Source organism: Artemia franciscana, unplaced genomic scaffold (genome assembly GCF_032884065.1).
Source record: "Artemia franciscana unplaced genomic scaffold, ASM3288406v1 Scaffold_961, whole genome shotgun sequence".
Classification (NCBI taxonomy): domain Eukaryota; kingdom Metazoa; phylum Arthropoda; class Branchiopoda; order Anostraca; family Artemiidae; genus Artemia; species Artemia franciscana.
This window is the reverse complement of record NW_027069061.1, coordinates 5917-31665: the sequence shown is the minus strand read 5'-3', so window position 1 is coordinate 31665 and position 25749 is coordinate 5917. Positions and strand designations below refer to the sequence as shown.

Sequence of the window (25749 nt, the reverse complement as noted above, 5' to 3'; positions counted from 1 at the left end):
ATTTCTCTTGAAAAAAATTATTAAAAACAAAGGAAAACAGACACACTAAACGATAGACTACTTTCACTGAAAAATCCCCCTAAACAAAATTTTGTGGACGATTCCGCCTGAGAAGTATCCATTGCGCACTTTCATTTAAAAAGAAATTAGTTTTAATTTTTTAAATGATGTCAAAATAGGTCCCTTTTGTGTAGAAGTTTGTTCTGAAAATCCCCACAGGTGAAAGTTGATTCTTTCTAAAACTAACCCATGGAGTATTTTCGCTTAGATTATTCCCTCAGAGGAAATTTATCCATAGAAAAATGACCACTTTTAGAAAAATATCCTCCGAACAATCTCAACTTCTCTTGCATACTTCTCACAGAAAATTCAACTGGAACATGCCAACGCGTAGAATTGAGTCAGTATAAAATTATAGAAAATTCAATAGGTGATAAATTTATTCAAAATCCTCCATGCTAAAAGTTCCCTTAGAAACTTAATCCCCAGAAATTTTCACCACCTTGGAAACCCTTTCTTTTCGGATAGTATCCCCGCCCCAAGTAATGTTTGTATACTTACCTATATGAAATAACACGTAAGAAATGGACAATTTTCAAAACTTTTAACTTCAAACAATCCTTTTAGTAGAGGTTGTGGGGGACAGGTAGTGCTAACCCCTAAGACGTTGTTATTAGACTATCTGACTACATCGCACGATAAGACCGTCTTAAAATTTTAATTGGACGAATTTATGGAAAATTAGGCGTAAAAGGAGGCAAATTGACGTTGAATCTTTTTCTGTTACTTAAAAAGGGTAATGGACTGTTTAATTTTTGTTCAAATTCTCTCTCTGCCGGTCTTTTAGGACAAATGATTCGACGCAGTCAACCACGAAATAAATGGACAAATAAACATGAATCCACGATCTTTCTTCTGGTAGAGTAAGGTTTGAATTTTCTGAAACGTATAATTTCTGATGTTGATAATTTGAGATTTTATTGACATACGTAAGAAACTTGTAATTGTGGAAGTTAAGTATGGTTTAAATAGGGGAAGTATAGTATGGTTTCGTGTCTTTTGTTTAATAGCTTGGATTTTTCTTAGCTATGTTAGCTATTTATAGGTGTGTGCTGTATTAATCCTGGTTGCCACTGTTTATTGGCGATCACTCCCCCAGAAAATAGCCCCGGAAAATCCCCTTTCCGCAGAAAAACTCACAAATATCTCCCCGGAAATGCAGTCATTGAAAATTCACGTAACACACGAAAACAAACTTAAATGGAACATTACCTTTACTTTTTGCTGGGACTTTTATTTATTTCTTCTATTTTTCAGCTAACAAATTTCCAGATGGCTCGCTATTCTACAAATAAACTGAGGCGATATCAACTTATTTTTTCCAAAAATCCCTTCCCTCATCGTGGAGAGCTCCTGCCACTGGCTCAATCAGTGCACCAAATAATCTTTTTTAACTCTTCAAAGTGAGCAAGTATATCTGTCTTCATTGGATGATCGTTTTTAGAATATATTTTAAATCTCTCGCTAATTGGCAGGCAATTAATCCTGAGCTGCATGCAAAACGTCAAATATTTAGATGGCATATATAGCTTAAGGCAGAATTCCTGCCAATAAGCCACCTTAACATCCTTATAGAACTTTATTGTTTCTGATTTTCTTATCTCCTCACTCTATTTTTGCACATATATGCTTTTTGTCAGAATTTCATAACCTATATGTTGAATTATCTTATTGAAAAACTAGTATGATTAAGTTTATAATATATACTAAAATGCATATTTGAAATTTTAATTTCACTCTTCACTTTTCATCTTAATATTTAAAATTGAAACAATAAATAGATTTTAATGAAGAGTTACCCTTTAAACACCTTGAAAAAGTTTTGCCCTCAATAAATACGTTCAAAATAAAGGTGTCAATTTCATAGAGCACTTAATGGATACATCCTCGTATGGTTCGTGATAATCTTAATTTAGATATTTTTCACCATAATTTGCTAACCTTTAAAGTGAATTATCCTATTATACCATTCAATGTGTTCAGTCTATGCCGTCTTTTGTGTTATTAAAATGCTTGATCTTGATATTGATATTGATCTTGATATTGATCTTTACTTTCAAGTACTGTCTAAACTATAAAAAACTATAAATTTAATTCTACTTTCACTCACTTAGGAGCTCGGAATGTTTAATATTGATAGTTACATTCAAATTGTATTAAAGATGTCCTATGGAATGTTTGGTTTGGTATTTCATGTTTGAATTGACTGAAAGCTACAGTTTGGAATGTCGAATTTGCTAATTTAGGCCTTACTAGCTAGATTAGTCTTACGTAAATATGTTTTTTTCTGAAATTATTGAATTTAAATATTTTCTCATTAATTACTACTAATTCCTATTTAGGTTTGTTAGGGTTTTGTAGAGGTATATTGTCTAAAACTTTCTATTTTGATGTTTGAAATTTGTGAGTTTAAGACTGTGGATTTACTTCAACATTCCTCTTTAAGAATATCTGATAGTTCCATCTCGATAAATGCATTTACATTGGAGGAGCCAATTGTGGATCCTTAACGGATCTATCCTGGTTTGGTTCATGGCTTTGTAGATTTGGAAGTTTTTGTCAGAATCTGCTAACCTTATATTGAACTATTTTATTGAACCCCTAGAAAAATTAAGTAAATAACATCTCTTGATACATTAAAATGAATGTTCTAAGTTCTTAATGAGTTTTTTACTTTTCAGTTTGAATATTCAACCTCAAACGATGATTAGATTTAAATCAAAAATTTCCTTGTTTGGTTTAATGATAATCTAAATTTCAAAGTTTTTTTTTTTTCAAAATCTCCTAAGCATTGTGTTGAACTATCATATTGTTTTATTTAAAATTTTCAGTTTATTTGGTCTTCTTAGTTACTAAAATGTATATCTTAAGATTTTGTATTTCACTTTACTTTCAAGTAAATGTCTAAAAAAAGATATACTTCATTTAGCACTTGTCATTTTAACAATATCATAAGGTTTAATACTGATAAGTATTTTCGAATTGGTGGCATCATTTTCGCAATTGTAGGGTCAGAATTATATCTGTATGTTCTGAAGAAAAACAAGAAAAACCTTCCAAAAATCTGTTGTTTCATACACAAGTTAGAAAGCTCAAATTCCAAAATTTATATTTTTAAAAGATCTTTATTCCTATCTTTTTTAATCAGCAGTCAGAATCTGAGTAACAAAATATTTACGAACGTATATACAAGTGCTACCAAATCATCCTCTCCACACGGAACGTACTACTGTCTGACTTCAGCCCAAGGAAAAGACTAGGTATACCATTGGAGGTCAACATTTCTGCATAAAAATTCCTATCTTTTCTAGTAGTTTTAAGAGATTAAAAGGTTTTGGGTATATTAAATTGATGAGAATACCACTACATCGCTTTGTTCCCTCTGTAACTATTATCATGTTGTCATCGTTATCCTTGAAAACTATTCCATTTGTTTCTATACTTAGCAAAGGGAGAGGTGGAAAAGAGTAGTAGAAAATTTTGCTAATGAACTGACGCTGTTTCCTACATACAGATCCTCCTCAAATTGTTTTCCCTTTAGCTTCATCGGTGTGATCCCTACCTTAGTTGCAGGTCGTGGGGCGGAGATTTCTTACGGAAGTCAGGTCTTGGTAGTTTAATTTGTGGTCAATATAACTGTTTTAAGTTTTTGGTGGGACTAGATGCTTCACGGGGATTACATCAACGCATTCATAGCTTTCCCAATGACCACGAGGCACAACCCAAACAAAATAGTACACTTTAGTCCTCCTCCTACCATAAATAGATCACTCTCTTGAATGGCCATGGAGAGAGAAGTACCCCCCCCCCCCTAAAATATCCACAGATCATTGGCTGCCACAAGTTACTACCGATTATGGATCTAAAATTATGAAGCAATAACACTACGGCCTACAAAATTACCTGTTATTGAAGATGAAGTTGCCAATTTTGTCTGACGCTATTGAATTCCCAGGGAAATGTTGAAAGATCAGTGAACTCAATTCCGGTCTTTTGTTTTCAAAGAAGTTACACGAGGTACTAAATGTTAGGCCAATTAAGACAAGTCCATACCAACTAGACCAGGATAGACAAAATGAAAGGTTCAACAGGATTCTAATATCCATGCTTCATAAATATGTATGGATATCAACTAACGACTGGCACAAGTTAATACCATTCTTGCTTTTCACACATCAAAAACAATTTATCCATATCTTGGGTTTAGCCCATTTTATGTACTTCATGGACAGAATCATCCCGGAGTCCTGAAGCTAAGACAAGAATAATAAGAAGATGAGACAGGGACGATCCAATACATCTCAGAATATATTCAACAGATACACGTGCAATTATCCAAGATCTGTGATTTTGCCATAGAAACGACAGCAGCTGAAGACGAAAAATACAACATTACTATGACCAAGCAACGAAGCCAAGTACCTTGTCCATCAGTGAATAAGTGCTACTCTTATCGCCCAAAGGAAGTAATTAGAATAATATCGATTGGCAAGGACCATTCAATGTGTTACACACTATCTCTTAGGTAAACCACAGAATAGAGCTTGGAACCTCCAGGAAAAAGAAAGATCAGAATCGATCACATCAACTTTCTAAGGATGTTTGAGGAGACAGATGAGAAATATAGCAATGAGCTTTTTGTTGGAACGGTGGATGAATAAAAAGAAAAAACAGACTTGCCATTAAAACCGCTGATGAAAAGAAATATAAGGTGACGACTGAAAATAATCCTGTCTTGCCACACGAAACGAGGGATAAAAACCAAAATAAAATTGTGGCCCAAACAGAAGTTTTGTCAGTGAGTCTCAGGACTACTAATGTGAGACATGAAATTCACACTGGAGTGTTACTTCGTATTCTCTACTATAGTGTCAGAGGGAAGTGATAAAATAAGAGATGAAAAAAACATTACTAGATGGCATTATTGAACCTTCCAATAGTTAATGGTCTTCCGTTGTAGTTCTTGTAGAAAAATGTATGGCAAATGGAGGTTTGTATTGACTATAGACAAAAGGATTCCAAATAAGAAAATTGACACGTATCCCATACCACAACTTGATTAAAACTGGGAAACTGATAGACTACCCAAAAAAAAAGTCAAGATGGCAAGTTGTTTGGTCAATGAAAATGCATTCTGGACTCCATTTGACCATTAAAAATTGCTATTAATTTTATTTGGGCTGGAAGATGCACCCACCATTTTCCATCAGATGATTTATGAAGTCTTGAAAGAAAACGGTAAAGCTCAAGTATACTTGAATGACATAATCGTTTTCAGTGATACGTTAGCAGAGTATCAAATACACTTGAGCGAAGTTTTAAAACTTCTAAAAAAACAAACCTGAGAATCAAACTCAGAAAGGGTAGGTTTGGTTATAGAAAAATAAAATACTTTGGACACATCATACAAGCCGTGCCAAATGTTAAAGGGAGGGGTTATTGAAATGATTTATGTTACAGGGTGCTTATTGTCGATATAACATATGGGAGATTCAACTTAAGACGACCTCATAGGAGTAAAAAAAGTGAGGGATTAGAACTGAGGGAAACTGTTAATAATGCTCAACATTATTGGTAATATAATCAGTTTAGGGGTGGATGAGTCTTACTTTTTCTCATAGATTCCATAAGGGAATTATACCTGGTGTCTGGATTCATAAACAAAATTTACTTACATACTAATTGTCTTGTATATGCACTTCAACAAACTGTATTGGAACACATAAACTCAGTCTTATAAGCATAATATTGTCTCTGTAAAGGAGCTATTCACTAGCTGAGTCTGGGAATTGACTGACTTAAAAAAAGACGCTCCTTTCCGTATATATCAACTTGTTTTGGACTGTTTGACTTTCCTCTAATCAGATCTCCAAACCAGAATCTCACGGTTTCGCAATTGGGTTTCCCATGAGCCAGGATTTCACGATTTTGCAATTGTGTTCCTAATCAGGTATCGTGTTATTTTTACATTCGCTGGATGCAGGTTTAAATTAAAGGGAGATAATTTCAAGATTTATTTGACGTATTCTAACGTTTAAGGAACATACATTCGGCATATAATTAACATTTGCTTGTGAAGTTCGTCATGAATTCTGCTGAAGTCAAGAAAGCAGTAAAAGCTATTTTTTTTTCTTATCATGTTGTTCGTTTGATCGCTTTTAGGATAGTTCTCAGATGGGTAGTGTCAGTTAGTAAACTAGATTTTTGTATGGGACGTATTCTTTTAATTCTCGGACGTCTGCTAGTGCGTATTTTCTTCTGTCCAGATCAATGAGCATTTATTCTGCTTCTGGTAGGATGCTCATGAAGGAGTTAGTTTCTTTAATGTAAACGAAAAAGGTAGATATTTTATATAAATCGTACATGGACTGTTGATTGAATAGAGGAATTGTTACTACTGCGAAAGTTTTTCATTAATTTTGGTGATATGCACCTTCAGTTTGGTATAATATAGAAATAAGTTAGCAACCCTTAGTTCTACTGGCAAATGAAGAAAAATGTTAAGTGGTTTCTTATTTCATCTAGAATATTTTCCAAGCTTGAGGGGTCTACTAAGTCGTAAGACACGGTTCCTCTCGTTAGTTCAAATAATGCGAACAATAACTTGCTGACATCAGTAGCTAAGCTTAACAATGACATTTCACCTATATCAACTGAAATCATCGTTAAGCTTAAATCAAAAATAACTATCAATTTCCTTTTTTGAATAATTCAGGGTTTGGACAGTTTTGAATTTTTTTTTTGGAATTTGTCTCAATTTTGTCTTTTTGATAGCTGGCTTTACTTGCTTGTAATTTTTGCTCATGTAGCGTGGTATTCATGGCTGTGTTTTAGTTTTTTCACATTTTCTCTTATAGTATATTTAAATCTTCTTCAGTGGGCAAACCGAATAAGTGAGTTTGCCAAAACTATGTTCACGAATGATTGGAATTAGGCTTGTTGACCTTCGATATTTACTTCTGCAAAAAACCTCAAATATTCGCGTTGTGCTTTCTTTAAGTTTTTGTATTTCTGTATTAAATAGTTCGAATAACGCTTCCAACATTTGCCTGTATTGTAATAGGAAGGCTTTGTAAGTAGATATTTTTAATACGTTTTCTAAAATTAAATCTGGGAGAACTTTGAAATCATTCTTTGCCGGTTCCTCAGCCATTACCAGTCGTGCAGGTTATTTTACCGTCAATTGTCCAACACTCATTTCCAAATTTATCATTTGGATAATTTTCGTCTCCATCCATGATTTACCTTCTACTATAGTTAGTGTCAATAATAGGGACTGTCACATTGACTTGTATTCTTTCTTTTCTTTGAGGATGTCCATACCCATCTAGTGGAACTTACTGGCTACCCTACTGTTATTAGAACATCCGTTCTAAGTATAATAATAATTTATTTATAACCCACAAAGTACATTAAACTGTGGAGTAACACACACAAAAAAGAAAAAACAAGACAAAAAACATAAGAACATAAATAACATAGCAGCATAACGACATACAACATAAATAAATTACCTCCAATCAAAAAATGGCCAAAGAGGGTCAAAAACACTGACCATTTGCCGAGTTTTAAAACATATATCTTTAGATAAATGTTTCAGTCGCGAGGGCGCATCAACGATGTCAAATTTAGAGACGACTGTATGATTCTGATACCACCGAGGCAGACGCAGCAAATACTTGCAATACTTAAAATATCCTGAGCGTATTTTCTTTGTATCCTTCTTTCGAAGGAGGAAAGCAAAACCAGAAAGATAAAAAACAGCAGGGGCACAAAAACTAGAATAAAGACGGCATACCGACTACGATTTGGTGAAATTTTCGCGTATCCAACCCGCATACTTTTCAGCAAGCTGGACGTAATAGCGGAGCAAGTAGACGAAAATGACGTGGCAAAAGAGAGACCCAACCATTTAATACTTGCTGAACATGGTATAGTTGAAGAACCCAAGCAAAGAGGTGATGCTGGTGGAGGACTCCTAAAACACAAAAACTCACATTTGGAGGCATTAACTGAAAGGCCTACTGTGGATAGTGCGGCTGAAAGCCGGTAGAAGTTGGTAATTAGACTATTTTTTGTCCGGCTAAGAAGCAGAACATCATCAGCATATGCAACGAGACTAATGCCTAAATTATCATTGTAAAAAATTGACAGTTGAAGATGTTGGAGACACTAAGCTAAAACACATTTAAAAATGCTCGGGGATAACACGGCACCTTGCCTAACGCCTTTTTTAACAGGAATATACTCCCCTACCGTACCATTCCACTTCACCCTAACTGAAGAATTAGCATACCAATACTTAAGCCCGGAAACAATAGAAAGGTTAACACCCGAGGCTGCTAGAGAAAACAAAGCATTTGAATGAATTACATTATCAAAAGCACTAGATATGTCAACAGTCAAACAATACAGGGGACTTTTTTGAGCAACAGCTTGTTTCATTAGCCGACCCACAATATGGTGAGCTTGAAAACAGCCCATACCTTTTCTAAAACCAAGCTGGAAGTGTGTAAAATTGCACTTGGAGTTAATGGCCGGTAGCAGTACATATTCAAATAGCTTACTAACAAAACAAGACACAGTGATAGGACGATAATTAGAGCAAGCACTGGGGTCCTTACCCCTCTTGACTATGGGAGATATACAACCGGACAAAAAACTATCTGGCACAAAGGACTGTGCCAAACACATCTGAAACAATAATTGCAAATGCTTCAGCAGTTCAGGACAATCATAAGCAAAAAACTTGAAGCAAAGACAATCACTATCGAGAGACTCAGACTTATTCACTTGCATAAGAGCTTGGAGTATAACACCAGATTCCACCGACAACACTTGAGATTGGTTGTTACGAATTGGGAGGATTGAGTTTACAAGCTTTGTAAAATGATTTTGGAGATTAATATTAAACGAAAGCAAAATATTTTTATAATGAGAAACGAAGTCACATAGCCGAAGAGACGAATTAATTGGAGGTGAACACTTAACACTGTTTATAACACGATCCCAGGATTTCTTGTCACAAGGACCATCCCAGGCATTCAGTCTCGCTCTACACAGGGAATATTTGTACTCTCGTTTGGTTTTCTGTTTTATTTGATATACTGAACCAGAAGAAGGACGATTACATGCTATCCACATACGGAAGCAGAACTTAGCTTTTTGTTTAGCTATCTTCACTTTAGGATCAACTTTCCAAAAGGAATTGCGAGTACCCGTTCGCACGCAGTCGGAGGGTACAGCCGTTTTAGCGGCAGACTTTAGACAGAACACTATTTGCTGATAATACGAGTTGATATCTATCTGCGTTGAAGTTGTAGATACAGATGTTTGCAATAAGTGGAAAGGCACTTTAATAGATGATAATAACTGGGACAATGCCAATACATAAAGTGGAACATTGGTATTTTCCCAATTTAACTTTGAGAACCACTTGGGAGAGTTACGTTGCACAGAGGTCTCCATGGAGCAAGATAGTTGGCACGTGATTGGTAAATGATCGTCGTCGATTTTAGAGTCTTCCACATGAACTATTGATGAAAGTAGAGTTGAATCTGACACAATTACATGATCAAGGTTGGAAGTAAGACCACCACGATTGTGAATATAAGTAAATAGAAGATCTTTATCAGCAAGATGGAATCCTCCAGGTAGTGAATCGAGAAAGATTTCAGATCGGTCGGAATTAGATAATAAGTCAGTGTTCATGTCACCGGCGAGAATCCATTTGGTATTTTGTTTTGAAAGGTCGCTAAGTAGTGTTCGTAGGCGATTACATGCTTGTGAATAGACAATGACTGCACAGTCTTTTTATTACAGGGGAAATAAATGTTTATAAATGCGGTATCACCACATTTTATCGCTAAGATATTAGCGTCGCTTTGCAATAATATTGGCTGAGTCTTGTGTCTGAAATAGATGGCCAGACCTCCTGATGGTCTTCCACGGGTTTTTTGGGCGGCTCTCAAGAAGGTATAATGGGTCCGAGAACGCTTTAGGCTATCAACATCCACTTTAGAGAGAAGGTGCTCCTGTAGAAACACAATATCATTTTTAAGTAGCTCACTTATCAGTAGATCCTTGTCTTTTGTACCATTAATATTAAGGGAAACAAAGCTAAACGGAGTTTGAGCATTCATTTATTAGCGTTGTTGAGAGCCGATCGGAGAACTTTGCATTTCAGGCTAAAACTTACGTGTTCCATAGTGCAATTTGCACATTTTGGTGAGGCTTGGCAAGGGTTTTCCTTGGAATTCACATAAGGGCCAGAATATCTGGAACACTTGGGATGTGCTGGTGAGCTGGGAAAAGCTCCAATCAGGTGATAAGTACTTTGACAGCGAAAGCATCGACGCGAAATGGATTGAAAGGGCTTAGCGCGAAAAATCTCATATCCAATACGGATTCCCGACTCCAGAACCGCATTCAGAGCGGTTTTGTCGACAAATTCGAGGCGAAAAGTACGAGAGTCGCCGATTTGACTAGCACTAATAAGTCCTTCCACTGAGGCCTCCAAATCAGCACTTGAATAATTATGGGGTATATCCCGGACCACAGCTAAAGGCTTTTTATCAATCACTCTGGCTCCAACGTTAGGGATGGAGCTAGTAACAGCTTCAGCAAGCGAGTCGGCTGAGCGCTTATCGCGTACCATCACAACCCAGCTTTTGCTATGTGGCTTAGATTTTAGACTTATGATTCCGTCGTGACCATCCAGCGTTTCGAGCTTCTTCATGCGAAGGATAGGGTTGCTGAGTTCCGGGGGTGGGTTTCTTACAACGACAGCGTAGGACGGTTTTTTCGTATTTTGAGTAGGGGCTACAAGCTTAGACTGTCCCTCTGTAACCTTGGAATCAATATCACGCAGCTGTTCAAGGCAAGAATTCACCTTGGCACTGAGGGTACTGAAGGCATCGACAGGGATTATTGGCACTTCGCTGGGACATTTGATAACAAAGTCCGGAAGCTTTATGTTCTGGGAATCGCACTTTACAAGCGAAGAAATAATGTCCGAAGCACAGTTTAATGCAGCATAGGCTCCTACGTGCTTCGATGGGACTTCATTCGGAAAAAGATTTAAAAAAAGCAATTTACGGGTCTCACCAAGAGAAGAAGACTCGAAGAAATCAGCCAAGTACTCTTTTATCGTATCGGGCGAAACTCCTTTAGAAAGATTTTTCTGTACAAAGCACAGGATAGGTTTGTAGAAAAGTTCATTTTCGCACCAATTGCCAATTCCCATTTTCTCTAGATTGAAGGTTCGCTTGCGAGAGAAGTAAGGGAAGCGTTGGAGGCTGCCTAGCTTGTCCCCGCAATTTAAGGGACAAGCCCGGCGGGTACCACGGCTCTTGCAAACAGCTCTCCCCCACCCTTCTGCTTACTTTTCTCCTCTCACCTTTATCGTAACGCAATCGTCTATAATATCGGACATGATAATTATTTTCGCAACTGCTTAATCCTGACCTATATCATATATAGTTCATGAAAAAATTGATAAGAGAAATCACTGTTCCCAGGGGAATTTTCACTCAAGTCTGAAAATAATCCGCTTATTTATAATTCTTTGGACACTGAATTAATTATTATGAAAATATTGGCTATATGTCAGGTAGAGACGATAATCCTGTACCAAATATTAGTGATAGGTTCAATCCAAATATAGGTCCTCACACCTTGAACTCTGAATCACACCGGAATCAATCACAACCAATTCCATTGGTTGTGGGTCAGTACGTGGTATTGTTGTGGGGTAGGCGTCTTCCATGTTTGTTGAGGTTGTATATTTAGTTTTTGATGTATTGTTTCGTTTGGAGTTTGGAATTCCCAGAAGGTAGGCGTGGTCAAATATTTCTTCGAGATATATTTTGAGATTTCTGACGCTTTCACAGTGGTTGTTTCTATATTATTATTGTGTGTAACATTGAGGTTTGGGGAGATTGTATTATTGCTCTCTTTTCTTGTTGTAGCATTTACCTTTCTACAAAAGTATTGGCATTTAAATCTGTGTATCCGTCTACTAGTATTTTTAGTAGAATTTGACGTTACGTCTATACCTTCGGTACCTTTTACTATACCTGGAATTTTTTATCTCTGTGTTACAATGTTTGATTCGATTTGAGCTGGTTGAATTTCGGTTGGCACGGTTTCTGATGGGTTTTGAGAAATATTTATGATAGGTTTTATCTGGGTCGGCTTGATGTCAGTCGGTTTTGTCCTAGATGGGCCTTTTACCTCGTTTTTTGTTTTTCATCGAATATACTGAATAATATCTGTTTGCTCCACAATCCCTTGAAAAATTTCCATATATTTGGTATTTCATTTAATAGTGCGCAATTTCCATCATACAGCTTTTTTTCTTTTGAGGGGGTTTTAGTTGTTTTTTTTTGTGCCAGGGGTTTTTAAATGATTTATTGAATAGCTTTGGTTTTCATTTATTGATCGCTTTCGTCGTTCTTTTTTTAACCCTATGGCTCTGTCAAATTCATCTATTTTCTTATCGAAATCATTTATTAAATTTCTTGATTTGAGTTTGGGAATGGTAGGAAGCGGGATATCCTTTTTTTCTTTATTTGCATCCTTACTTGATTGCAATCCCTTGTCTGATCTTAGGAATTCGAAAATTGATTCCTTTATTACTTGTCTTATTACTTGTTGGAATAATATTTCGTATGGTCTATGGTCTAGTTACAAAAATATTTTCCATGCATTGTGGCTGGTTAAAAGTGAATTTTCATTCTTGAATATTACTCCATGGTCTACGATGTCCTGTGCATTTGTATGAGTAAAAATGCTCATCAAAATCGTTATGATCTTCATTTTAGTCATTAGTCATGTTAGCCATTTTCAAAAGTAATTCTCTTGATTGTACTAATTTTTAAGTATTTGTATTTTGAATAGAATATTCGGAATATGATCTATTTTATTATTTATTCTGAAAAATAAATTATTTATCAGTTGAATCATTGCCTATGTAAAATACTAGTTACAATGCTCAGCCAAACATTCGATTTTGTTCTCGTTAATGCTTATAACCTTATTGATTACAGGGCAAGATGCAGAAATTACAGAGGTAGAGTTGAGCAATTATTAATAAAAGTGTTTGTGCTAGTGATGATATACTATGCCAGAAACATTATTTGTACATTTATTTTGAAGATGGGGGCAATATAGTCTTCAGTTTCATATAATGTATTCTACTAATAAATTAAGAAAAAGAGATAAAATTTTAAGGATAATAAGTTATTAACGATTTTGGTTGAAATTTCGTTTTGAGGTTAATTCGAGTCCTATTAAGGCTATACTAGTTGTTAATAAAAAAACTTAAAGGAAAACAATTAAATGTTAGTAATAACAGTTTAGAATTTTTTTTTTATTGTTTAATAAAATTTAAAATATAGGATAGGGCAGGGTAGTACCACTAGCACCATACTACTTACTAACTTTGTTTTTGGTAAAAAGTAAGCGGTATTTTAGGAAATAATTGGTTTTTTTCAATAGCCATTTGAATGTATATAATAATTATAGAATTGAAAATACATATAATTTAAGTAAATTTTCTAGAACAAATTATTACTTGTATTTTTTTGCATTGGATTCTACTAAACTTAAAAACAAATAGAATAGATGGATAAACGGATGTACAAAACAAATTATAAAAAAAAACTTTTTAAATAAATTTTTATTCTTTGAGATAAATTGTCTAAAATTTTTATCTAATTGCAAATATCTCAAAAAGGCTTATTAGTTTGTGCCAATTTATTTGTAAATATCTTAGCCTGTTTAAATGGGAATTTATGGCAGGGTATATCTTTGGTTTGAGATTTTTTTCTCGAGCCATAATGGCAAGGAAGAAACAGTTTGTTTTTATAATTTCTCCACAAGTTTTCATGTCATTTGAACAACACTGAAAAAAAATACAAGCGATTCAAGCATTTCAGCACACAGAAAAAAAAATAAAACACTGATAACCTTTCTTGGAATGATCAATTATTATTCTTGGTTCATCGAATGGTATGTCGGGTTCAAGATAAAACTTAGTGCAATAATCAGGAAACAGGTCACTGACATTTTACCATAGGGGCCTAAACACCAAGTCTTGCTGGAAGAACTAAAATACAGACACTCATCATGCCCAGTTTTGTATCATTATTACTTCTATAAGACTTTTTTCTTTCAAACAGACGACTACAATCTAGCGATTCGATCCACACGGTACCAGTCCTTCAGTAATGTGGAGCATTCAATTTGTTAACTGTTGTGAAGATTACTTTAAAGAGAAGCTCATATGGAACAATTGACAAAAATGTTTTGCAAAGGTGTTTGCCCTATCAAAAGTCCGCTACTAACTAAATGGATGACATTTCGTTGTAGTAACAAAGCCAAAAATTTTGGCATGGCTAACCTTGTGAGAGGCAATAGCCATCACCTTGAAAGATTGTCTCTGTCTCTTCAAGAAAAAAATTTCAGTATCAAGCATCCAGCGCATCATATATAGCCTATTGGCCACCAAAAATGACGTAGAATGCAGTCAGTGGTTCAAACCTTGCCTAAATGACCACTCCCCACGTTGTAATAACTTATCCTGATAAGAAATGATATCTACTCACTGGGAAAAATAAGCTACCTCTTTTTTCTACTAAGATAATAAAACCAAATAACGTAATATATTCTGTTAAATTCTGCTTGGAAAGTGCCCCCGTTAAGGTTGTCTGACTTTCACTGGAAGTTGCTATATTATTTTCTAATTCCTAATCAGAATCCTTATTTTCAGCTTGGGCTTCTGTGTCTAATATTTGTCTATTTGGGGGGGGGGGTCTCCAACTGCTTGTTGGAAGACAAATGAGGCAAGGTAGTGACCTGTATTCTTGGGATAATTTCTCTTGATTTTAAAACATCTTGGAGTATTATCACAAATGACAAGTCGCAGGACTGAGAATCATGCACAACTACATAGGTGCTTTCGAACCTCTGGTTATGAACAGGTACCACTATGATCTCTTGATGATTTTTGTCTAGCCTAAGATCATTTTTCCACTTCGGGTAGATCCTTGACGTTAAATGGAAGTACATAATCTTCGAATCTTGGACACATCTTTGATTCTATTATTTCTCCAGGGAGTCTTCCTGTGCAATCCATGAGCTGTAATGTCAGAAAACTGACGGTTCATTCAATTTTAAAGCCTTTTGCCGTAACGCAATTAAAAAATTTCTCAAAGGTAAGGAAAACTCATTTAACCCGTTCTGGGCTTACAATGATGAATTTACATCCTGAGTCGATCATCAAAGGTAGCATTTGCCCATTTTAGTGAGCCCTCACGACATATCCAGGCCTGGAGGCTAAAAGTTGCTTCACCAAATTAGTTGAAAATAACCTCTTCCCTTTGTGCCTCTTGGGTTTGGCGTTTGCCTCTCCTACATTCCCCTGTTGTATGTGACATTGAATTAGGGTGGTAATAACAACGTTTTGGTGACGACTTGTGTGATATATCTTCCATATCAGGAATCTATCGAGACTTTGTGATAGTTCCCTTTTTTCAAGCTACCTCCTTCATCAATGGGCAAAGAGACCTGTCTCAGTTAAAGGCCTTTCTGGTGCATTTTCTTAAGGTTGTTGAACCACTCTGTCCTACAAAAACCCTAAATTATGAGTTTGAAGTTGTAATGAAATTTTCAATAACAATTTTTTCTAAAACCTGATTTAATTGGCTAGACAAGTTTGGTTTTGCCATTCTTTGCTACCCCACCTTCTTAAAACAGGGCAAGTTTTTGCTTTGGTATTCAGGTAGTACCATTTTTGGTATATGACTTACCTGAGTACTTGCTAACATGTCTAAATCGTCTTAAAAAAGTCTAGGTACTGAAAAGGAAGATCTTGAGAATCGATGTTTTGACCTTTTCAAACTTGCAGTTTAGGCATTTGGAATCTTAGTGGATAGGTTGATTGCTAGCCGGAAGGCCCAAGTGGCTTGAGGTTAATTGCAGGCAGTTGCAGTTCTTGTGAAAGATTCCATATAGGGCTCCACGTCATCACCTTCTCTCAGTGGGGCCGTATATAGAGTCATGGCTCCAGACTAAGTGAGAGTGAAGGTACTTTCTCACTACCCTGGGTCAGCTTGTTCAGCTTCAACTCTGCCATTAAAGCTTCTCCCAATGCTTTCTGCTTGTTTGTCACAACGGCTTTTGTTGACTGAGCCACTAATTGCTAGAAGCGTTCTAGAAACAACCTTAAGAAAGTTTGGTTCATCATGAGGGGCTTCTCTGGATCTTCCCTTTCAGAAGTATGCATGTTTATTGACCTGGTATGTTACGGAACAAAAGTAAGTCTATGGAGATCCAGCTTTTCCGAATGCTTTTGGTTTTCTTGGCGTCCACCAGTACAATGTAGAATTTAAAGGCTTGATTTAGGAGGTCTGTAATTGCAGCTTTATCCGAAAATAGAACTCAAAACTGTAAGACAAGATGGAGTTTTTCTTTGGAAGAGAACTCGGAAACAGAAATCAGTTAGAAACTGAAAAGCAAAAAATTATTAATGTTTTGTAGTTAACCCAGCGACAGAAATTGGAACGAAAATATAGGGACTTTAGCTTGATAATAAAACTGGAAACAGAAATTAGAGAAAAGAAAGCAATTCCAGTTTGGAAGTAAAATAAGAAAAAAATATCAGAAAAGTAAGACCTGAAAAAATCTCTGTTCGGAAGAGAAGTTGGAGACAGAAATCATAAAAGAAGATTTGAAAGGAATTGGTGTTTAAAAGTGAACCTGGAAACAAAACTCAGAAATGAAAACACGAATAGGGCTTTTTGTTCGGAAGTGAATCCAGAAGAAAAAAAAATTTGAATGAAGCAATCCACAAAATATTTACAATCACTTGTTTATATAATTTTTCTAGTGGTTCAATCTCTTCTCCCAGCATGTACTCCCTTGTGAAATCAGACCGTGAGAAAGGTTAGGTAAGCTATTAGCGGTTGACACAGGTGCATAACAGTATTGTTTTTTGAGGAGGGGGAATTATGGAGGGATAATTAAAAAAAATGTAGATAAGATTTACCTCAAGGGCCAGCTTGAGATAGCTTTCAAAGGCTGTGTTTGTATACTCTTTAGATTTATATATTAAGCTCTACTTTCAATTGAAGGTTCAAGTTTAAAATAATCTATGGATAAGTTAATTGTTTAAAATTTATTCCCTCTTTATACCCATTCTTCAATAACGTCATCTCAATAGTTCCAAACGTTCTTTGAATATTAAATATTAATTTTTCATAAAATCTTTGACCATTTTCTTATATTGAAGGATAATAATATCCACATTTTGCAGAATCTATGTGCCAATATACTGAACATTACTATTAATCAATTAGAAATTTTCAGTTCGTAATGCGTTTTGAGAATAAAATGTTTTAAAGGATACATTGCTTCTCGTCAGCTTTGAATATTAAAAAAAAATGGTTGCAAATATGAGCAAATTAAGAGTTCATTGCCCCCCTCCCTCCTACGAGTGGCTAAGGGAAGCTAGGTAACATAGTTTTTCATTGTTATTATAAGGAACTACTACAATAGTGAAAAATTAATAGAGAAGGACCCCATGACAAACGAAGCGAATCCCCGAAAACTTTTAAGGTACAATTTAAATATTGGCATCATAACTTTAATACAACCTTTTGAAAGCTCAGTTGCAAATTTACTTTTATAAACAAAACAAAGCAGAAGGAATAAATTAAAAGTTAGTCCAAAATTCGTTCAAGAATTCAATTCATTTTTCCAAGTTCTCTAGTGTGGCTAATGATAAAACAACATATATGCCACAAAAGTCAGAAACTAAGTTTTGTCGTTTGCTGAAATTGAAATCGCACAAAAAATAAATTTGTTTGGTTTGTCAAACCTACATGATATATTTTACCTAGACAACATTGGAACCTTCAAACTAATCATAAAAAAGGGAATTCATAAAAATTTTATTTTATGATTTTCTTTTATTTTTAAGGCTAGGCTTAGAAAATTGTGTTGCTGAAAGATGTACTATGATAGTTTCAGATCACTGCTGAGTCGTAAAAGAAATTTAAAAAGTAGCAAAGAATGTCATGTGCTTTTTATGCTTCAACCAAACTCTTCATCTTTCTCTACCGAAAATTTCCCCTTTTCCTGAGTGTTAAAAAAAAATTTGAATTGACAAAAGAAATAGTTGCTTATCTTGTGTTGCTGTAATGCATAATTATGTAATATTCATGGTAAGAAAATCACAGCTACTTGGATTGTATCAAAAGTGTTGGATCAAAAGGCACGATTCCTTATTACAGCTTGTGGTAGAGATCCCTAAAATCGTGGAAGTTTTCGAGATTATTAAAAGCTTTGCAGAATGCACAACCACAGCAAAAGCAAAATCCTTATTGACTGAAATCACATCCTTCTATTTAGCAGTAACCTTTTATATTCATAATAACACATATAAGCTCATTTTACTGCTTCGGCAACTATTTCAAATAGCTTGGACCTTGTTTTTGCTGTAAGCCATGTTAAAGACCATTTTAACTAACTCAAAGTCGAGCACTAGGATAATAAAATTGATTTTAAAAAAATGTAATAACGTAACTAAGGCTGTGACCAAGCTAGGCCTAGAAATAATAGCCCCAAAAATAGCTAAAAGGAAAACAAATCGAATTAATGTGCCATTCCATTCACAGAAGGAACATTACACACGGTCAGTCTTTATTCTTCCCATAGAAACAATTATTTTGGACTAGTAAAGTTCTGTTTTAGTAGTAATACATAAACTCTGCATTCAAACTCAGCATTTTATCAGCATTTTAAACTCAGTTTTTCCTTTCCAAAAAAATTGATAGAAACTAACAAACAACTAATACGAATGTTTGTTAAAAACAAGTTATTCTGATACGATTCAAGACTTTTCAGTGCGATACTGTTCAGTAATTGTTTCTTCCTTTCGATTGGCTTGTAAATCCTTCTGACCAAATAATTGACAATATAGAAGCTTTTGTGATTTCACCAGATAGACATATAAAGGCTAACCCATAAAGAAGGCCTGAAACACTATGGAAAAGTTTGCAGAAACACCATTGCGATGCTCATATTTTTCCTAAAATATTGTCTTTCTTGCACATCCGCATAACATTATCACACAATGCAGCACCGGTAACGAGGTAATTGTACCTTCAAAAGAGGAAAAACTTGGCTAAGAAACAAAATAGCACATTGATCAGACATTTTCTTTTTTCATCGTGATTTTACCATAAACCTGCATAGCGTTATTGATAGATGGTGTAATAGTGGAAATATGAGGCTAAGATATAAGATTGATAGTGTTTCTACAAATGTGGTCTTATGAATAGCTTTACAGATCTGATAAATAAATCTAAGATAGAAGCAGAGACATGTAACATTCAATATCAGTATAAGCGTTAGGCTTGATTTAGAATGAAAATTTTTTGAAGCGAGCCACCCTGTTCCAATTCTTAAGATCCCAAGTTCTCTGACCATTGAAAGCAGTTTTAATAGATATATATATATATATATATATATATATATATATATATATATATATATATATATATATATATATATATATATATATATATTTATATATATATATATACATAAAAGATGCTAGGAATATATTTAAAAACAATAATTTTTTCTGACAGAATGTAAAAATTATTTCACTACGTTTCACTAACCCAGCATTTTTTTTTTTCATCGATTTGAAAAACCTTAAATATTTAAACCTTTATTGTTTAAGGTTGCAAACAATTTTGAATCTTGGGAAACCAATGGAGAAGCTAAATAACACGATTATTCATACTTACTTGATGGCCAGGAGACGGATTACCAATACTTGTAAGTAGGTTTTTTGTCCTGTATTTTCTAAAAGCTGCCCTGTAATACGGTGTCTGATCATAAGATACTGCAATTATCTGATTCGGACTCATTTGCTTCAAGTGACGATATAATTCATCAAGTGGTGATCGGAACTCAAAATCAACATCCAAAACAACTATTTTCTCATAAGTGAAAATCTTATGATATATAGGTCGAAAATGTACGGTCACATCATGGTATCTGCGATATCTATCGATGGCGGTGTAGTTCTGTGACATTTCGATGTATTTTTCAAACCTTTGTTTTATTTCGTCCAGAGAGATAAATTCATACGTAATCTAAAATAAAACTAAAGAGTATTAAAAATTTTTAAATTTTTAACATTATATTTCAAATTCATGAACTTTACTATTTAAACTACCATGTCTTAGACTTCATTTTAAGAAAAGATTCTTTTCTTTTCACCAATCAATTGCTAAAAAAATGTAAGAAATCTGATGACCCATGAATGGAATTTATAATCATTATTTAAAATTGATTATTACTTTTTAAAGAGGAAAAATAGGGGTTTAATCATTTATTTTATTTATTTATTTTCAAATAAGAAATCTGTCTCACAAAAAGATACAAAAAGACATAATAAAAAATGATAAGAATGTTGGCACCTTGGCACTGGTAATAGGTAGCAAGGCTCCAGGTACTGATAGTTTGGTAAATAAGTTTCTTAAATATTCTGGCTTTTAGGTTATAAATAAGCTACTAAAGATTATAAATATAATTTTTAAATAGGAGAAAGTACCTAGGGACTTGGAAAAACCTTATTAAAACCACTGTATTAAAATGGTTATACGAGTAAGTTTTTTAATTATCAAGACATAAGTCTGCTCTCTTTAGGTAGCAAATTATTTAGTAATGTAATGCTTTTTAGAGTCAGAGACCTTGTATACAAAGAACAGTCTAGTTCTGGAAAAGGTAAAGGATGGGTCGGTCAAACTTTTACTCTTAGTTTAATAATTCAGAAGTGCTTGAGCAACCAAAAACCTTTGGTCCTCAGTCTTGTAGATTATGGCCAAGCGTTCAATTATGTTGATAGAAAAGCTCTAGCCAAGGTCCTTGTAGGTTATAGCAGACAAATACAATAAAGTTTTTAGTACTATGTACGAGATTAACACTGCTGCAGTTAAGATAGGGAACAAAGCTAACTGCTGGTTTAACTTTAAATTACGGGTTAAACAGGGATGCGTTTTATCTCGCCTTATATGCATCATTTAATGAACTTAAGGAGCACAGTGTCTTAAGAAGCACAGTAAAGGCAATGATAAACCACTGAATCAAATTAGGAGGATTAGTTCTCCTGGACTTTTGGAGTCCAGGAGAACTGTCAGCATATTATGCTGACAACTTAAGTATACTTGATGAAAATGTTAGCAAAATGTATAAACTTTTATAAGTTGTGCTAAGTCACTAAGTCTAGGAATAAACAAAGATTAAAATACGACGTTGGGTAACAAAAAATTGATATGATGGACTGCTTAACCTACCTCGTTATTATTTTTCGTAAAGACAGTGGGAGCATCGAAGATGTTAAAACTACAATAGCCAAGGCTCAGGGTGTTTTTTTTTAATTAAAAAAAAAACAGTTTTGAAGAATATGAAGATAAGTCTGCGAGCCAAGATTAGAGTTTTGGAAGCTATAGTAATGATAGTGGTCATTTAAGGCTCTGAAGCATAGGCGCTTCAAAAAGTGGAGTAAGATTTGCTAGATGTTTTACGGAAAGATTGACTACGGATTCTTCTGGGTGCTTGGCTGACTGAAAACATTTTAAAATGAAGGCTATACGAAAAGTCTGGTTCAATCCCTCTTTCTACGGCTAGAACGAGAGAAAGGCTTAGATGGCAAGGGCATCCTCTTTGGATGAAGGATGACATATTGTCGAGTACTATCCTTTTTGGCAACTGTCTAAAAATAAATGGACAACAGGTCGTCCTAAGTTGGGGTGGATAGATGTGATAAAGAAAGATTTGAAGCATATGGAAACTTATTGGGAGGATGTAAAGAGGCTTTGAATAGATTGTCATGGACAAGAAGCTTGCGTAGCTGTGTCGACCTCAAGTGGCTTGGTGCTGCGGTGAGTTCTTAGCAGTGATAAAAGAACTATTAGTAGTGGTAGTAGTAGGAACAGCACTAGCGGTGAAAGTGTATTATTGTTAATTGTAGTAACGGCATTAGCAGCTGTAGTACCATGTTCATTTTGTCTTTTGGTCAACTAAACATCCCACTCATGATGCCCCTGAAGTTTCTTCTTGATACAATAAGTCTTTCCAAAAAATATTGCTGATTTGCCTGTATTAGGAATCAGCAAGCACATAGTATGTTTTAATTTAGTTCGAATTTGCCAAAAATCCTAAAACATATAATTATAGAATTTTGAATTAACGCGTAAGAAATAGAGGTCTCAAACTTTGTTGGGATGTTTGTTTATGAGAATGATGAGCTTTGGGGAAGGGGCTGGTTGCTGTAAAATCACTTTTGGCTTTTAAGAAGGGCACTATACCTTCTCATTTCAAATAAAATGAGCTACATCTTAAGTTTATATGACCAACCTTCCATAAAAACCTTCTAAGCTGTCTGGAAAGAAACAGAGACACCCAAACAGCCACTTAATCGCACAGGCTTAGAGAGAGATGCATGGAAAATACATACTAACCCAAAGAGTCGGACCCATAAACATACAAAAACAGACAAAGAGTCAAGTAGACCACCATTTAGACACACTGGCACATAGAGAGAAAGACAAAACCCATACAAACACACTGATTCAGACACACACACACACACACACATACACACACACACACACACACACACACACACACACACACACACACACACACACAAATAGACATAAAGACAAGAAAACAGCCAATCAGACACACAGACACAAAGAAAGAGGGATAGAGAGAGAAAAACACACTTACAAACACACACACACATATATATATATATATATATATATATATATATATATATATATATATATATATATATATATACTATCTTTGTAAGTGAGCAATTGTTTTATACGTATGTATATCCTTACATATTTTATCGGGAAAAGTGGTATCTTTGGAAATTATCACATAAAATTAAAAAAAAAACAAATTAGATAAGTCAAAAGTCTGAGAAGAAAAATTGTTAAGAGCCTTAATTTTGGATTTGAAAATGTCGCCATTTACTATGTTAGACATCATATAACCATTTCTTATTTTGTTTATATATTACATCATTTAAGCAATTTCTTTGATGATGTAATGCAAGGAAGAAATAGTATTATTGAGCTTCCAACGTATCAGTTACTTATATAATTTGATGTCTATTGGGAGGCCTAAAAAGTGAAAATTTGCATTGAGTTACCACAAATGATGTTTTTTTGATGAGCTATGATGAACTATCTAACGTGATAAGAATTGAAAATTGACAATGTGCACCATCAATTGCGACAACACCAGTACGGGCAGTTAAAGCAAAATCCATTGCTGAACTGTCCGAAGTAATCAAAATCCTAAAACTTGTTTAAAATGCAAATGAAGAGAAAAGACACGAGCGGATAAAATAGAAAAGAAGAGCACAGACACTCTCGGTTGAAAGACATGCGCCACCAAGCATGTGAGAGAGTCAAAAATGAAAAAGGAGAGCAAAGACACTCGTGGTTAGAAGAAGAATGACAGTTTGTCAATAATGAAAATGAAGACCAGAGACAAAAGTGGTGTGAAGACGTTTGGCACAAAGCATAAGAACTAGTCAAAAATGAATATTAAGAGTAAATGCACACGTATTTAAAAGAACCGTTGTGGCGTGTCAAAAACGAAAATGAAAAGCAAAGACACAAGTGATTAAAAGATGTGCAACTCAGATCATGTGATTGAGTCAGTGAAGATAAACCATGACAATGAGGTTCAAAACGCGTTAAATTTAGAATGATACCACTGACGATTGGGTTTTGGATGTTGAGAAGGATAAGGTATCTTTTATATAAGGGATTAGACAATATCTTGTTCAAATTGACGAAAGTCAAGCCGAAGTAAAATGAAAATGATATTAATGATGTTTGGGTTTTGACTTAGATAAGGTCATCGATACCTACCATACCTTCGAATATAGAAAACCTGGACTAGATAATTCCTTTTTAAAAAAAAAAAAATTTTGTCCCACCACCCAAACAATAAAGAAAAACAAAGGTCGGTGATATGTCTTTCATAATGAAAAACGACAAGCTAAGGCAAAAATTCAAGGTTCCATAAGAAAAAACACTATTTTACAAGGCTAGGATATTTTCATCGCCTTATCCGTCTTTTTTCTGTATATGATTAAATTTGTTTCTTTTGTATTTTACTTTTGCTGTTTTTCTCTTGTATTTTACTCCACTTAACCTCTGTTTTGTGAAGTGGGTGATAAATAAATTATTATTATTATTATTATTATTATATTTTGTAAATATATGTTTTCAAACTAGCAATATTTGTATAGAAATTATATCTCTAAAATTGGTCCTATTTTAGAGGGGGGGAGAGGCTGGCATCCTGTTATTTTCTGGCTTACAAAAACTTTACGAAAAACATAATTGACAAGGAAATTACATGATTGTCATCATATTTACGGTTACAACTCAAAACAATAAATTACATCATTTTCAGCCCCATCCCAAGAAGAGAAAGTATATTTTTTTATATTTATGACACATGCAATATTAAAAGGGTGGGTCAGTACAAAATATCAAGTCTAGTTATTCTATATACAAGGGGGCGTATTCATAATGCCTAGACGGCAAATGAACAACATAGACTATCATTCGGCACAAGATCAACCTGATCATCTAAAGTAAAAAGTATTGACAAATATTTAAGGTAAAGTAAAAGGAAAATGAAAAAAGTATATAAATAGTTAAAATACTTGCGTCAGCGAAAAATTACAACGAGTCGAAAATAGAAGAGAAGAGCAAAGAAACCTACGGTTTAAAGATAGGCAGCAGCAAGAATTAAAACAACTCAAAACAGACGTTAAGAAAAGGGAAATAGGCTACTAAAGAATATGCAAGAGTGAAAACAAGGAAAGATACAGCTAACAAATAAGCAGTAAGTGATAATAACAAGCAATCTCAAGAAAGCAAGTATCAAAATGTGTCAAAAAAGGTGTAAGGATAAAGAATTATACGGTTAGAACACAAACGAGAGAAAAAAAAGAATAAGTCAAAAATTAAAGTGAAGAGAAATAAAGATAAAAGGGTGGAAGAAAAATACCGTTTTTATCTTGACATTATTGAATGAAATATAGTGCAAAACATCATAGTTGCTTTAAAATACGCAACTATCAACTAAAACTCATTGGGACCCTTCAACGCTCTATATATTCCCTGCGGATCCCTCTATTTTCCCAAGGAAAGGGTAGTAAAAAAAGCTAACTGATTTGGAGGTTGCTATTTAGAAAGAAAACCAATGTTTACAAGCCCACTACATGTCAAATGCCGAGGCCAGGATTCGAATTTGGCTGCTTGGGTTTTTTTGTTAACTGGCATATTTATATTCTGGTCACTAAAATGATTTAAAAAAAATCACAATTTCAAGCAAGAATTTTTCCATGGAGGTTATTTTGAGCCTAAGGTCATGCTATAAAATCAAGTAGAGGCTAAAGATATATCCGTTAGCAACATACGTGACAATAAAAATCATTAGATGCAAGCGTGTTCCATAGCCATGCCAGGGACCGGCTTCAAAATTGGCTACACATTTTGTTTTCCTTATAACTGGCAAATTAATATTCTGGCAATGTGGCACTCCGCAATTTAATGGGTAAGCCTG

At 34.5% G+C, this 25749-nt stretch overlaps 1 long non-coding RNA gene across 2 annotated transcripts in view; it reads left to right on the top strand.

Annotated features, from left to right (window-relative positions):
- LOC136043768 (uncharacterized) overlaps nt 1–19906 on the top strand; it is a 40500-nt gene extending 20594 nt beyond the window's left edge. For both annotated transcript variants that reach the window (XR_010621713.1, XR_010621714.1), the window contains 2 exons: nt 1318–1463; nt 19814–19906. This is a non-coding gene — a long non-coding RNA (uncharacterized LOC136043768). The remainder of the gene's footprint in view (nt 1–1317; nt 1464–19813) is intronic.
- Nucleotides 19907–25749: the final 5843 nt, after the last annotated feature.